General features: G+C 40.8%; 1 non-coding gene across 1 annotated transcript; it reads right to left on the bottom strand.

Annotated features, from left to right (window-relative positions):
• Positions 1-390: 390 nt before the first annotated feature.
• On the bottom strand, positions 391-462 carry TRNAH-GUG (transfer RNA histidin (anticodon GUG)). The gene has a single exon. It is a non-coding gene; the product is annotated as a tRNA-His (tRNA).
• Between the last annotated feature and the right edge of the window lie 10336 nt (positions 463-10798).

The following is a 10798-nucleotide window of genomic DNA, read 5'->3' as shown; positions in this document are numbered from 1 at the left end:
ATGCCTAGGTAAGCAGGATTTCCACATCTACCACTGTCATTATTTCCAAGCAATTCAGACCGATTGCTTTATTAGCATGAAAAACTAGGAAAGATCAAAACCAAACAGACTTCATGGCTCAGTCCAGATCTTAAGTAGCTGTAAAGATTAAAAATTACATGCTCACTATGCCACTGTGTTTATAAAAATATCCATAAACGTTTAAATAATAATAAAAAAATCACACTTGGCAACAGGATTACTGAACTAATACTTGTGGCACATACTCTTTTAGCAAAAAAAAATTGTAAAAGCTACAGACCTGTCTCATTTTAGTCTTAGACATCACTAATAGATTATTTTTGATATGCAATCCGTTGATTACATCTTTTCAAAAGATGCACCTTTCCCTGCCGTGACTCGGATTTGAACCGAGGTTGCTGCGGCCACAACGCAGAGTACTAACCGCTATACGATCACGGCAAGCTATCAGAAAACTGAATTAAAGTGACAACTTTTTAGTCCAGTACTCTCCAAAATTTTATAGAAATGGTGCCACCTACAGTTCACACTGAGTTTTAGCAGCGGCTGGTTCTAAACAGATGTAATACATGTTACTGTCTTCTCAAAATCGCTTCCAGACTTAACGTTCCTTTCTCTTAATAATCCATGCTTATCGCGATTGCCTAAAAACAGGCTGAGCAGAGTTATAATAACCCTTCTCCTGTTTCCCAAATCTTTTCAGAGAAAACATTTTTTTTTCTCTTTTATCAATGGTGGGGAAGGCAAAGGCACGGTAAAAGTCTGGCAGTGTTCTGTACAGACAGATTTAGGCAAAAGAACAAAATCTACTTAACTGAAAACTGCATTTGCTGAGTTGAACCGGGTGTGATTCATTCTAATGTAAGTGCTTCTATTGATGGACATCCTCTTCCTTACCTCTGCAATAAGCACAGAACATAAAACCCACCTGTTCCAGAATTTGCATTCTCTGCTGTGGAAGGAGATGGTCAAATGCCATAGATGAAGCCTGAGGGGAGTGAGCACTTAGCATCTATCAATTAAGACCATCAATTAGTGTTATACTGAAGCAACTGCTGAGAAGCACCTGCCCTTTGTCAGATGTTCAGACACAAAAAGACTATAAACAACATTCAAATAGGTACAACAGCAAACAGTTGTTAGTTCTCTCAAGTAAGAGCTCCAACAGAAATCAAGCTGCGCAACAAAGATTATCATGAGGAAAAAGAATAATGCGGCAAGGTCTGGGGCAATCAAGCCCTGCTCAGAAAATACAGCCTGTTTTCCTCATGCTCACCCTCCCCACAGTTATACTTATTATTTAATTAAAAACCTTAACTGCTTTGCAAACCTCGCCTGGCTGATAGCCTTGGAGATCACAGCAACATCACCAGTGCAGTGGTACAGTGCCACACTGACTCTCTGAAGAAGGAGGAAGACGTTCAAAGAGACTTACTAGGCTGTCATACACAAGGCCATTAAAATGTCTTCTGCTGAGATGTGGATTTACTCTGGATGAAGGTCTGCATGGTGAGGACTAATCCATGAGTAGACTGTGTGAAAGAAACATCAAGCTGGGACTTTAAAAGGCAAACTTACTAAACAGACTCTGCTCTGCCTCAGTACTGAATCACACTGCCTCTGCCTTAGGTAAAAGCACAGGTGCCTCCCGCAAGCACAAGGAGAGGTCCTCCCTGCTGCTGAAGCTGCAGGAGGAAAGGAGATGGTATCTCTCCGTCTCTCTTTCTGATGGTTTTTGGGGGCACATGGAATAAAAGGGTGCTCTTATGGTGGTTCAGACTGCTGTACCTCACCCTACAGCCTGGCCCGATGGCTTGGTGTGATCAGAACAGCATTTTGCCCAAGGGTCACTGTATCCTTCCACGGGGCAGAAGGCTGCTGCTTCCCTGATCTCCAATCCTGCCAGGCACAGCCTAGCCCTGTGTTAAGGGACTGCATTGCTGTCGCAAGCTTGAAAGAAGGAAAACCAGGATCTGGAGAGGTATACATCTGACATAAAACTTAACCCTCAGCTTAGGTTTGCTGCTGCCTCATAAATCTATTACCCTTAGCAGAAATTGAGCATAACTACACAAATAAGCAATGACAGAAAAAAAAGGAGGTACTAGGACTCTCCCAATCTTCCCCCTCCATCCTAGTATTCCAGTTCTCATGCCACAGCTGTCTGGAAAGCATGTATCAGCAGGATAAGCTGATGAATGTTCCATCAAGGAAAAAGGAAAAAACAATCCCCTCTAGCACACCTTGTGCATTGCAGTGTGCCTGTTACCTGTAAAGCCATCGCATATATGTAGTCAGACACAAGAAGTCACAGTATGGAAGTCCTTTTTCTCTCTCCCTCACCAGCCTCCAAGCCCTTTGAACTCTAAAGAAATCTCTGAAGAGTTGGACAGTGATTGCCACTTCTGGGCGAATACTTTGATGTGGTAAGTCCTATGATACTCCCCAGTACTCCAAAGACCTTGATTATACAGGACAAAGAAACTGGGCACTAGTATTTAACAGCCACTATCAGGACAGTGTATCAAGTGTTCTTCATTACTGCAAATTTCTGGTGTGTTGTTTTGTTTTAAAAATATATTCATTGAAAAACATGGAAAACTCTGATTCAGAAAGAAAGAAGGGCGGTAGATAAGGGCTGAAGTCAGCTCAAAAGGCCTTAATAGTGAACAGGACAGCACCATCACCTAGTCACCTACGTGTGAGCATGAGTGCATTTGGAAGATGTCATTGCTCAGCATCATGCACGCATGCCACGTGGAACAGACCTGGAACAAAAATTATTCGATAGTAACTTCTCTGAAGTTTCTTGCTATTGTAGACCTGTGGAAGTAGAGTTCTTAGAATATTTACTTAATTTCCATACTTAGGACATTAAATAACCTTATTTTTAAAATTTTTGGATCTTGTTATTACTGGTTTCCTGTCCTGAAGTAACAACAGCAACTTCCATTTTGTTTGAGTTCCTCAGAACATCCAGATTTCCCCTAAAGACAGAAGTTTGGTAAATATTATAGATACAGGTTCCTGTCCATGGCATCCCCCTTCCAAATAAGGGTATTAAGTTAAAATTACTGCAGGACTCCTTGACGTGCTTTATAGCACGATACTCAGGAGATGAAGGATTTTTTTAAATGTGGTTTGTCTTACAAATCATCAATAAAATATTTGCAGCTCTGATGAGACAGGGTCCTTGCAAGCTCTGTAACCTGTATGATTCTACTATACAGTATCACCTCCCATAGAAGTCATAGGGGTGCCTTATTTTTTTGCAGCAGTTAAATAGGTTTGCTAGATTCCTATCAAAATTTTTCATGTGATTATTTTAAATCTAGGTCTCAGAGAAACAAAAAAGCATTTCTAGTTCCATCTTGTTGTACAGAGCTTAGAACATCATCTAGTGCATTTTCTGCTAAGTTGGAGTCACTTGATATACTGTTTTTATTTTAGACCTATATACACATGAGAATAAGATACAGGTTATAATAAATAAATGTCGTCAATATCATACATAAACGTTTGGAGCCTAAGATCAGTCCACAAATATTTGAGATGATATAACAAGCAGTAACCACTGGGTAACAAATGATTGTTTCATTAATTGTACTGCACTGGTACTACTTTCCATCCTGTCTCTGTGCATCTTGCCATTGTTTGCATTTACTTATTTATTTTGTAATTTTTATCAGGAAAATGTTATTACTGTTTCTTTTTTTTTTTTTTTTCCCAGAAGAAGGTTAGTGCACATGAGCATGCTTTGTGCAGTATTTGCACAGTCATGTGGTTCTTTGCCCCTGAGCCCAGCCTTGCTACCTTTACTTGGGCTCAGAAAACAGCTATGAAATTTCCACCTGCATACCTGAGAAGACATTCTAAATATTTGCAGTTTCTTTTTTTTTTTTTTAATTAAATTGTTTTTTGCTTGGAGATTTTTTGTCTAATAGTAATAATCTTTCAAAACAATGACTTTTTCTGTTAAGATGTCAGTTTTGGACAGACCATTTCTCTTTCTGAGGGTTCAATCTCTGGTCAAAAGAAAAAAAGCAATCAGAAGACACTCCTTCAAATAGCCAACAGGTTCATGGCCAGATCAGGAAGAAGTAGGACTTAAAGTAGATATAAACAGAATCAATCTATCAATATCTCTCTCTCTCTCTCTCTCTCTCATTTCCCAATGGGATTCTTTACTTATTAGATTATTAATTACTGTAAGATGAATCTCTTTGGTTGTCTCTAGTCTGAACTCTTCCATTTGCTGTTAGCATAAGGAAGCATTTAGTGTGACTAGCCTCCAGGCTACTCACCTGTGTTTTAGCAGAGTGCCATGCAGCATCAGGCCATGAGGATAATGCTTTTTGCCTCTGCAGTGAATTAGCTGTGCAAGGGTAACACTTGACAGAGAAGCCTGAGACAGGCATGCCCTCTTCGCACCCATAGACAAGTAGCCCGAGACATCCACGTAGGAAACAGAAAACCCTGATCAAGTCTCTACTCTACCTACTTCTATTCGTATCTGTTTCTCAGTGTGTTTCTCACCAGAAAGGATGTATTTCTTCTAATCTCAAAGATCAGAGACACAATACCTCTATCTAATTTTGAGCGACAATCTTAATCTCCATGACTGTTAGAATAACTTCATGTAGTTCAAATGTATCTTCTGACTACATGATAGAGAAGACTTGGGTGCTAGGTCAAAACCCAAAATTGGCTTAATACTCTCTTTAAACTACTTACTTAGTTTAAATTGTTACCAGTTTGCAGGATGATCTTGAATAAGCATTTTTAAATGGTAGTTGCCATTTGTACAGTAGGCACTTGTCATAGCAAAACATTTGGGGATGTACAAGTGAAAAAGGCTCTTTAACTGTTTTTTACTATTAGAAACAGAATTCTACGAGCATTTTCTGTGTTTGGTGTTTTGCTCATGGATGCTTTCAAGCAAGAAAGCCCATCCCCACACACATGCACATAGATGATTTTTCTCAGAAAAAAATAAAACAGAATTTATTACAGGCTGACAAAATTTGGCTTCAGGCTGTTTGCTATTAAAAATATAAAAGACTGAAGAGTTTTTAGTGTAGCAATAATAAGGACATTCAACGAAAGTTAGCATTCATAGGAGGCACAATCACCACCCAGATCAGAGAAGCTGCTTTAAAGAAACACTGCACAACTGGAGCTCTGACATTGTCTAGACAGCAGCACCCAACACCCTTGTAGGAGAAGGCGAATGCCATCGTATACCCGCTTGTTAGTTTGCATTGCAGAGTTAACTTACCCAATATTTACAGTTCCCATCCTCTCTGATTGTGTTTTAAATGAACAGGAAAGAAGGGGAGAGATGAAGTTACATTTAAGTACCGCAAACCATTCAGGCCAGTATCTGGAGGCCTTCTCTGCTCCTTTGGACTGGTGCCATCATTTGCACAGTCTAAAGTTCTGGTGTGATGCATATAGACAATCCTGATTAGGCAGCATTTTACAATTGCAAAGCATAGGGTTTCTTTATTGCTATGTACATGCAGGGCATTCAAACAGTCTCTGCTGAAATGATTACTGACTGCCTTTGGTTCGGTGTTGTTACCACTCCATGTGGACGTGCAGCTGTACAGACTGAGAGCCACCTGACTTCCCAAAGGCAGGGTGTGCTCCCCTTCTCTGACCTGCAAGGAACACCCCTCCTGCTTGTCTGTGTGAGCCTTGCAGAGCCCTTTGTATTGCATGAGTGAGCCCCTCAGCAAATCTCCCACCTCCTGCCTTGCAGGGGCAGCTTTTACCAGAGTCCACCTTTCACCTCCCAATAAAGAGTGAACACTAAAGCCATCAAAGGATGTACAAGGAGGGTGAGGGAATGTCATGCACAGCTCCAGGAAAGGGTGAACCTACTTCTCTTTCTGCTTAAAGGGCTGTCATTTTACTGAGCCTTTGGCACAGAGTACTCTGAGGCAGCTTAGACTTTCACTATAACAGGATTATAGAGAAATCAAGGTTTTCTCTGTTGGGTATGTGTTTGCCATTTGGCTACGGTACCTTTCTCAGGCAGATTCTGCACTGAACTTCATTTTGATCTGTGTATAGATGGAAAATACAATTAATGCTCATTAGAAGTAATGCCTGGGCTGGAAAGGCTCTTTAGCAATTCATTAGACAGCTCTGCCAGCAGCAAGTTTTTTCTCTACTTCTGTTAATATTATTTCTATTAGTATTGCAACCACTCTTATTTTCTGTGTGATCTCATACACAAAGATTCCTAGACCAGAAAAGTATCCTTGGGATTCCTATTTTTCTTTCAATTCAAATGCATCCATGCTATGATGCTTTTATTTTGCTCTGTGCACCCACATAGTCACGAATGACTATACAAATGTCTAGTATTATCCCTTAGCCAACATCACTTAACTTTTCTTCATGAACAAAGTGCTCCCTGTCCTAAGGATTTTGTTTTTCTTTTCTGTTGTTCTTTTCCCTTCTTGCAGCTTTCAAGTTTTTTTCTGGTAGCCAGAGGCCTAGAGTTAATGAAACACTTTGGGCGTTCTTCTGCCAGAACTCTCCGTCTGCTTACAGGAACAGCAAAATCTCAAAGCTAGCATGACCACATCTGCAACCATGTTTATTTAAATATAGACTTTTATAGCATGAAGGGAGCAAATGACACAGCTAAAATTCTTAAAGTTACAAATTCCCTTACCATCAGCATTACTTATATCAAATCACAGTTGTGTTACAACTCCTGTGTCAATGAAGAAAAAAACTTAGCTGGCATTCCCCCCCACTTCGCACAAGCTTCAGCCAGCAGAGCACTCAGGTCAGCATTCAAACAAATTAGATGCATTTCTAGTTCCAAACAGCAAACCTCCAAAGTCTATATAGTAAATGTAATTTCCTACCCTGTTATCCGATGTTTCTGGTGTGCAGCCCAAACCCACACTGGCGTTTCATTCTGCCAGTTTGTGGTACAAGTGAACGTGTCATCTGTTGTTCCTTTATTTTGTAATTTGTATCCTCTTGCAAAATTCTCCATCTCACTGAGTATTCATGCAGATTATATTCCTACAGCTGAAGATGCTTATGGGTGGGATTTTTTTTCTGAAATTATTCTTGCTCTTTAAAATTTTTGCATACTACTCAAGTAAAACATGGAAATCAAATTGGATCATCAAAATGAGCATTGTGGCTTACCTGAAGTGGAGCATGAACTCATCTCTCCCTAATTTAGTTCCTGAATCTGTTAGCTTTCCTCAAGGGTGCACAGCTAAAGTCCCGGGAGGGGAGAAAAAGTTCCCCGTGCCTCCAAAAATAGACTGAGAATAGGAAAGGTCTCAGGATGTTCTGTTACTGTCAAACACAGGTTCCTCTTAACTATAAACAGCACGTAAGCACGACTTCCCATTTGACGTTCTGCTGTTAGTGAATTAGCTGAGGTGTATCCAAGGGAAGGATTTTGGATACATAATGTTCCTCTTTTTTTTTTTTTTTTACCATAACACAACAATACAGTTTCACCTAAAGCTAGGAGACTAACATAGGCATCCAAACGGTTGCAAACCACATGACTGGGAGGATGGCTGTTGAGCAATTTCGTAGTTTGTTCAGCACCATGCTCTCTCTTCTGATGAAGAAAAAAGAAGAAATACCTTTTTAAAAGCAGGATTTGCCAGTCCTTGCCACTATGCTGCATTTTAACTTGTTCTTGGTGCTCTTTTCAGCTTTATGTACGGCAGCATTTTCCGTGCACTTACTGTTGCATGGTAGTGCAGAAAGCACACTTTCGCAAAGAGATAAAACACATCTCACACTCAGCTCAGTGACTTGTAAACATCGAAGGATAACTGAAACTCCTTACAAGTCAGTCAAACTAACAAAACTGAGCTAGGGTCTGATACCTTTTTAACATGTTAACTATTGTTAGACCAAACATGTCTCGACAGCAGTTTTCAGCTACACATTCATTAACAAAGCAGGTATTTGATCAGTGTATGTTTATTGTGAGGGCTTTCTAGAAGTACTGGAAAACACATTAAGGAGATAAAACTTTAGCCTTGATGTACTCCGGTGAGGGCAGAACTGACACAGCTCATACCCTCCTGTCAGACTGGAAGGTTGTACCTTCGGCTCTTACATCCCAGGAGCTATTCCAGGGGCAAGCTTCACGAGCTTTGAGGTGCGCTGATCATTATAACTCTTATCTCCTGTCAAAGGAGGGTGAGCATTGTCTTCTGCACGCCTATCTGGTGGAGCAATTTGCTCGTGTTTCCACAAGTGGAAGGGATGGAGCCACAGGGTTATGCAGCTTCAGCTGTAAGCAGTCATAAGTCTTAGCTTGCCAGACTTTCAGGGCATCATCAGTGCTGAGGATCAGCACATGGCACCCCAAGACTTGGTGGTATATCCATCTCATAAATTCTTTTGTCATTATAAGCAGAACTGCTTTATATTTCTTTCACCGTGAGGAAATCTGTTTGCACCTTTCGTGAAGGGGGTAGGGTATAGGACAGTACAGGAACTAAATTATCCTGCAATCTGTATAGGGGGATTTCCAGCCTAAATTTACATGCTCAGTTGGATTTTAGCTTGCAGTGCCACACAATCCAGCTACCTGGACTGAAAGTAGCACTGACTGTGTGCCTGCAAGAGGAAGCAGAGCTGAGAGCAGCACCAAGGCAGCTAAGAAGGGAGGACCGAAGAGTTGTCAAGGCAAATTCACGTAAGTAAATAAGTTGTTAGAAATGAAAACCTTAGTCAAGCAGAATTGCCACTCAAGAAACTGGAATGTAGTGGGATGCTGTTCTCAGTGAGAACCGGGAGAGGATGTCCCCACTTTTCAGATCTTCCCCTTTGGTTAGGTAATATCTATCCTTTAGATTGCAAATTCTTTATCATTCCTGCACATTGCCATAGGGACGTTCTTCTTAAACCTACAGAAAATATGCATTTTATGAAGTTATGAAACGAGCTAATTCCTAAGGTTTAATTTTGTTGATGACAATCAGCTCCTGTTGCTGTCAAAGAGTACGGAATAGTTGCCTTGATTCCTCTGCCTTTTCCAGGTCTCAGGGAATGTGAATTCACGCATTACTACTCACTCCCTAGTCTTCTCTCTCCTCATTACTCTCTCTTTCCCCATTAGCCTATTTCATGTACTTCTTTCATATTCAGAGGATTACTCAAAACGAGGAGGTCTGTAAGGAAGCATGTTCACATTATTGTATCAATTTACCTCACTTCATCATCGCAGCAGATTTTGATAGAGTTCATTTACTCATGCATATGTATCCAAAGGGGACAGATGGATGTAGGATTTATGCAGGGGTTTGTTGTGACACAGCTGAGGAGCACAATGTTAGGCTAGGTCCTGTACCAGACCCTAGCAAATACATGAACAAAAGGGTACTGAAAACGGGACAAAAAGAGCTTCTTTTTTTGTTGAAACCCTGATCAATAATGAAGAGAATTGCTAGGGTAGATGGGTGAAATCTTTCTTGGTCTGACTGTGATCAACCTGTCCGAATCTCAGGTCATATGTCCATGATATGCAGCTGCGTAATCCTTATGGCTGGATGAACACCATGGCCATAGGTTGTGAAGTGTTTGTGCACTGTGAATGCACTCAAACTGTTCAAGTTAGCCCCAAAACATAGATGCCTGACTTTGGTATGGTGGATCAGGTATTTGTCTCCTCCTTACAGCCAACGCATACAAGCTGAGTCCTCAGCTCTGCATTGCATGCAGTGGCTAACTTGAGAAAACTGTGTTTGGCTTCCAGGCTGGATCCTAAGCAGGATTTCATCACTGGGTGATGCAGCAGCACACAGCTCCAGGACTGTATCTCCAGAAACACAGGTCGACAGTGGTGCTGTGGTCTGCGTACCGTGGCATTGCCAAGGACAGGGAGACAGGGACAGAGACAGCTGGTTTTGGTTACCCTCACCTGCAGCAACTCAGCATCCTGACAGAAATGGAGTTAAAAGACTGGAGAACCGGATTTCAAGTCCTGTAGCAGCACAGACCTCTGACTTTTTTTGCTATACTTAAATATAAAAGTTGTCTTGTTTTCAGCTACAGCAGAGGTCCCTTACTGACTTCTGCTTAATAAATGAGAACTTCAGAGAAGGGAAGAGGAAAGCACACTGTTCATTCACCAGGAAGACTGTGCGACTCCAACAGGTTTCAATTCTAAAAGTGTTTTTTAAGTTGATGCATTTTTCACATGTAGGCATGCCCTAAATTCCCTTGTTTTTACTATAGTCTGCAGAGATATCTCCTATTTCCCCTTCTCCATTACAGCAGTGTGTATAATAGTGGCGAGTTCACCATTTTCTCCAGGGTCCTGGATGCCATTTTTGTAACAAGGAATGAGGACAAGTCAGCATCACAGAAACTGCCAAAGAACCATCAGTAAGTGAGCACCATCAAGATAAACCCAAAGCAAGTCACCACACTTTTAATCTGATTTTTCATACCTTTTTTTTTTTAATATTTCACCCTATATTATAGTCCCTAAAAGATTCCTATATGTATGCAGAAGTAATCCATCATGAAGGAGTTTAATTTAATTTTAGATGGCAGTAACACACACTCATCAGTTTTTTAAACATATACTGCATTACTGCAGGGAACGTGACCACTAGCAAAGTGTGAGTACTCACATAGTTATTCAGACCATTACAGAGGAGTTACTTCTTGAAAAATCTTACCCTGCAACCCCTTTTGGAAACATGGCCAAAGCCAGGCATTCAAACAAGTCACTAAATTATATCCCACAAATCACAGGACTGGT

Source organism: Balearica regulorum, chromosome Z (assembly GCF_011004875.1).
Source record: "Balearica regulorum gibbericeps isolate bBalReg1 chromosome Z, bBalReg1.pri, whole genome shotgun sequence".
NCBI lineage: Eukaryota > Metazoa > Chordata > Aves > Gruiformes > Gruidae > Balearica > Balearica regulorum.
The sequence above is the reverse complement of the archived record's forward strand: the minus strand, read 5'-3'. Positions and strand labels throughout refer to the sequence as shown.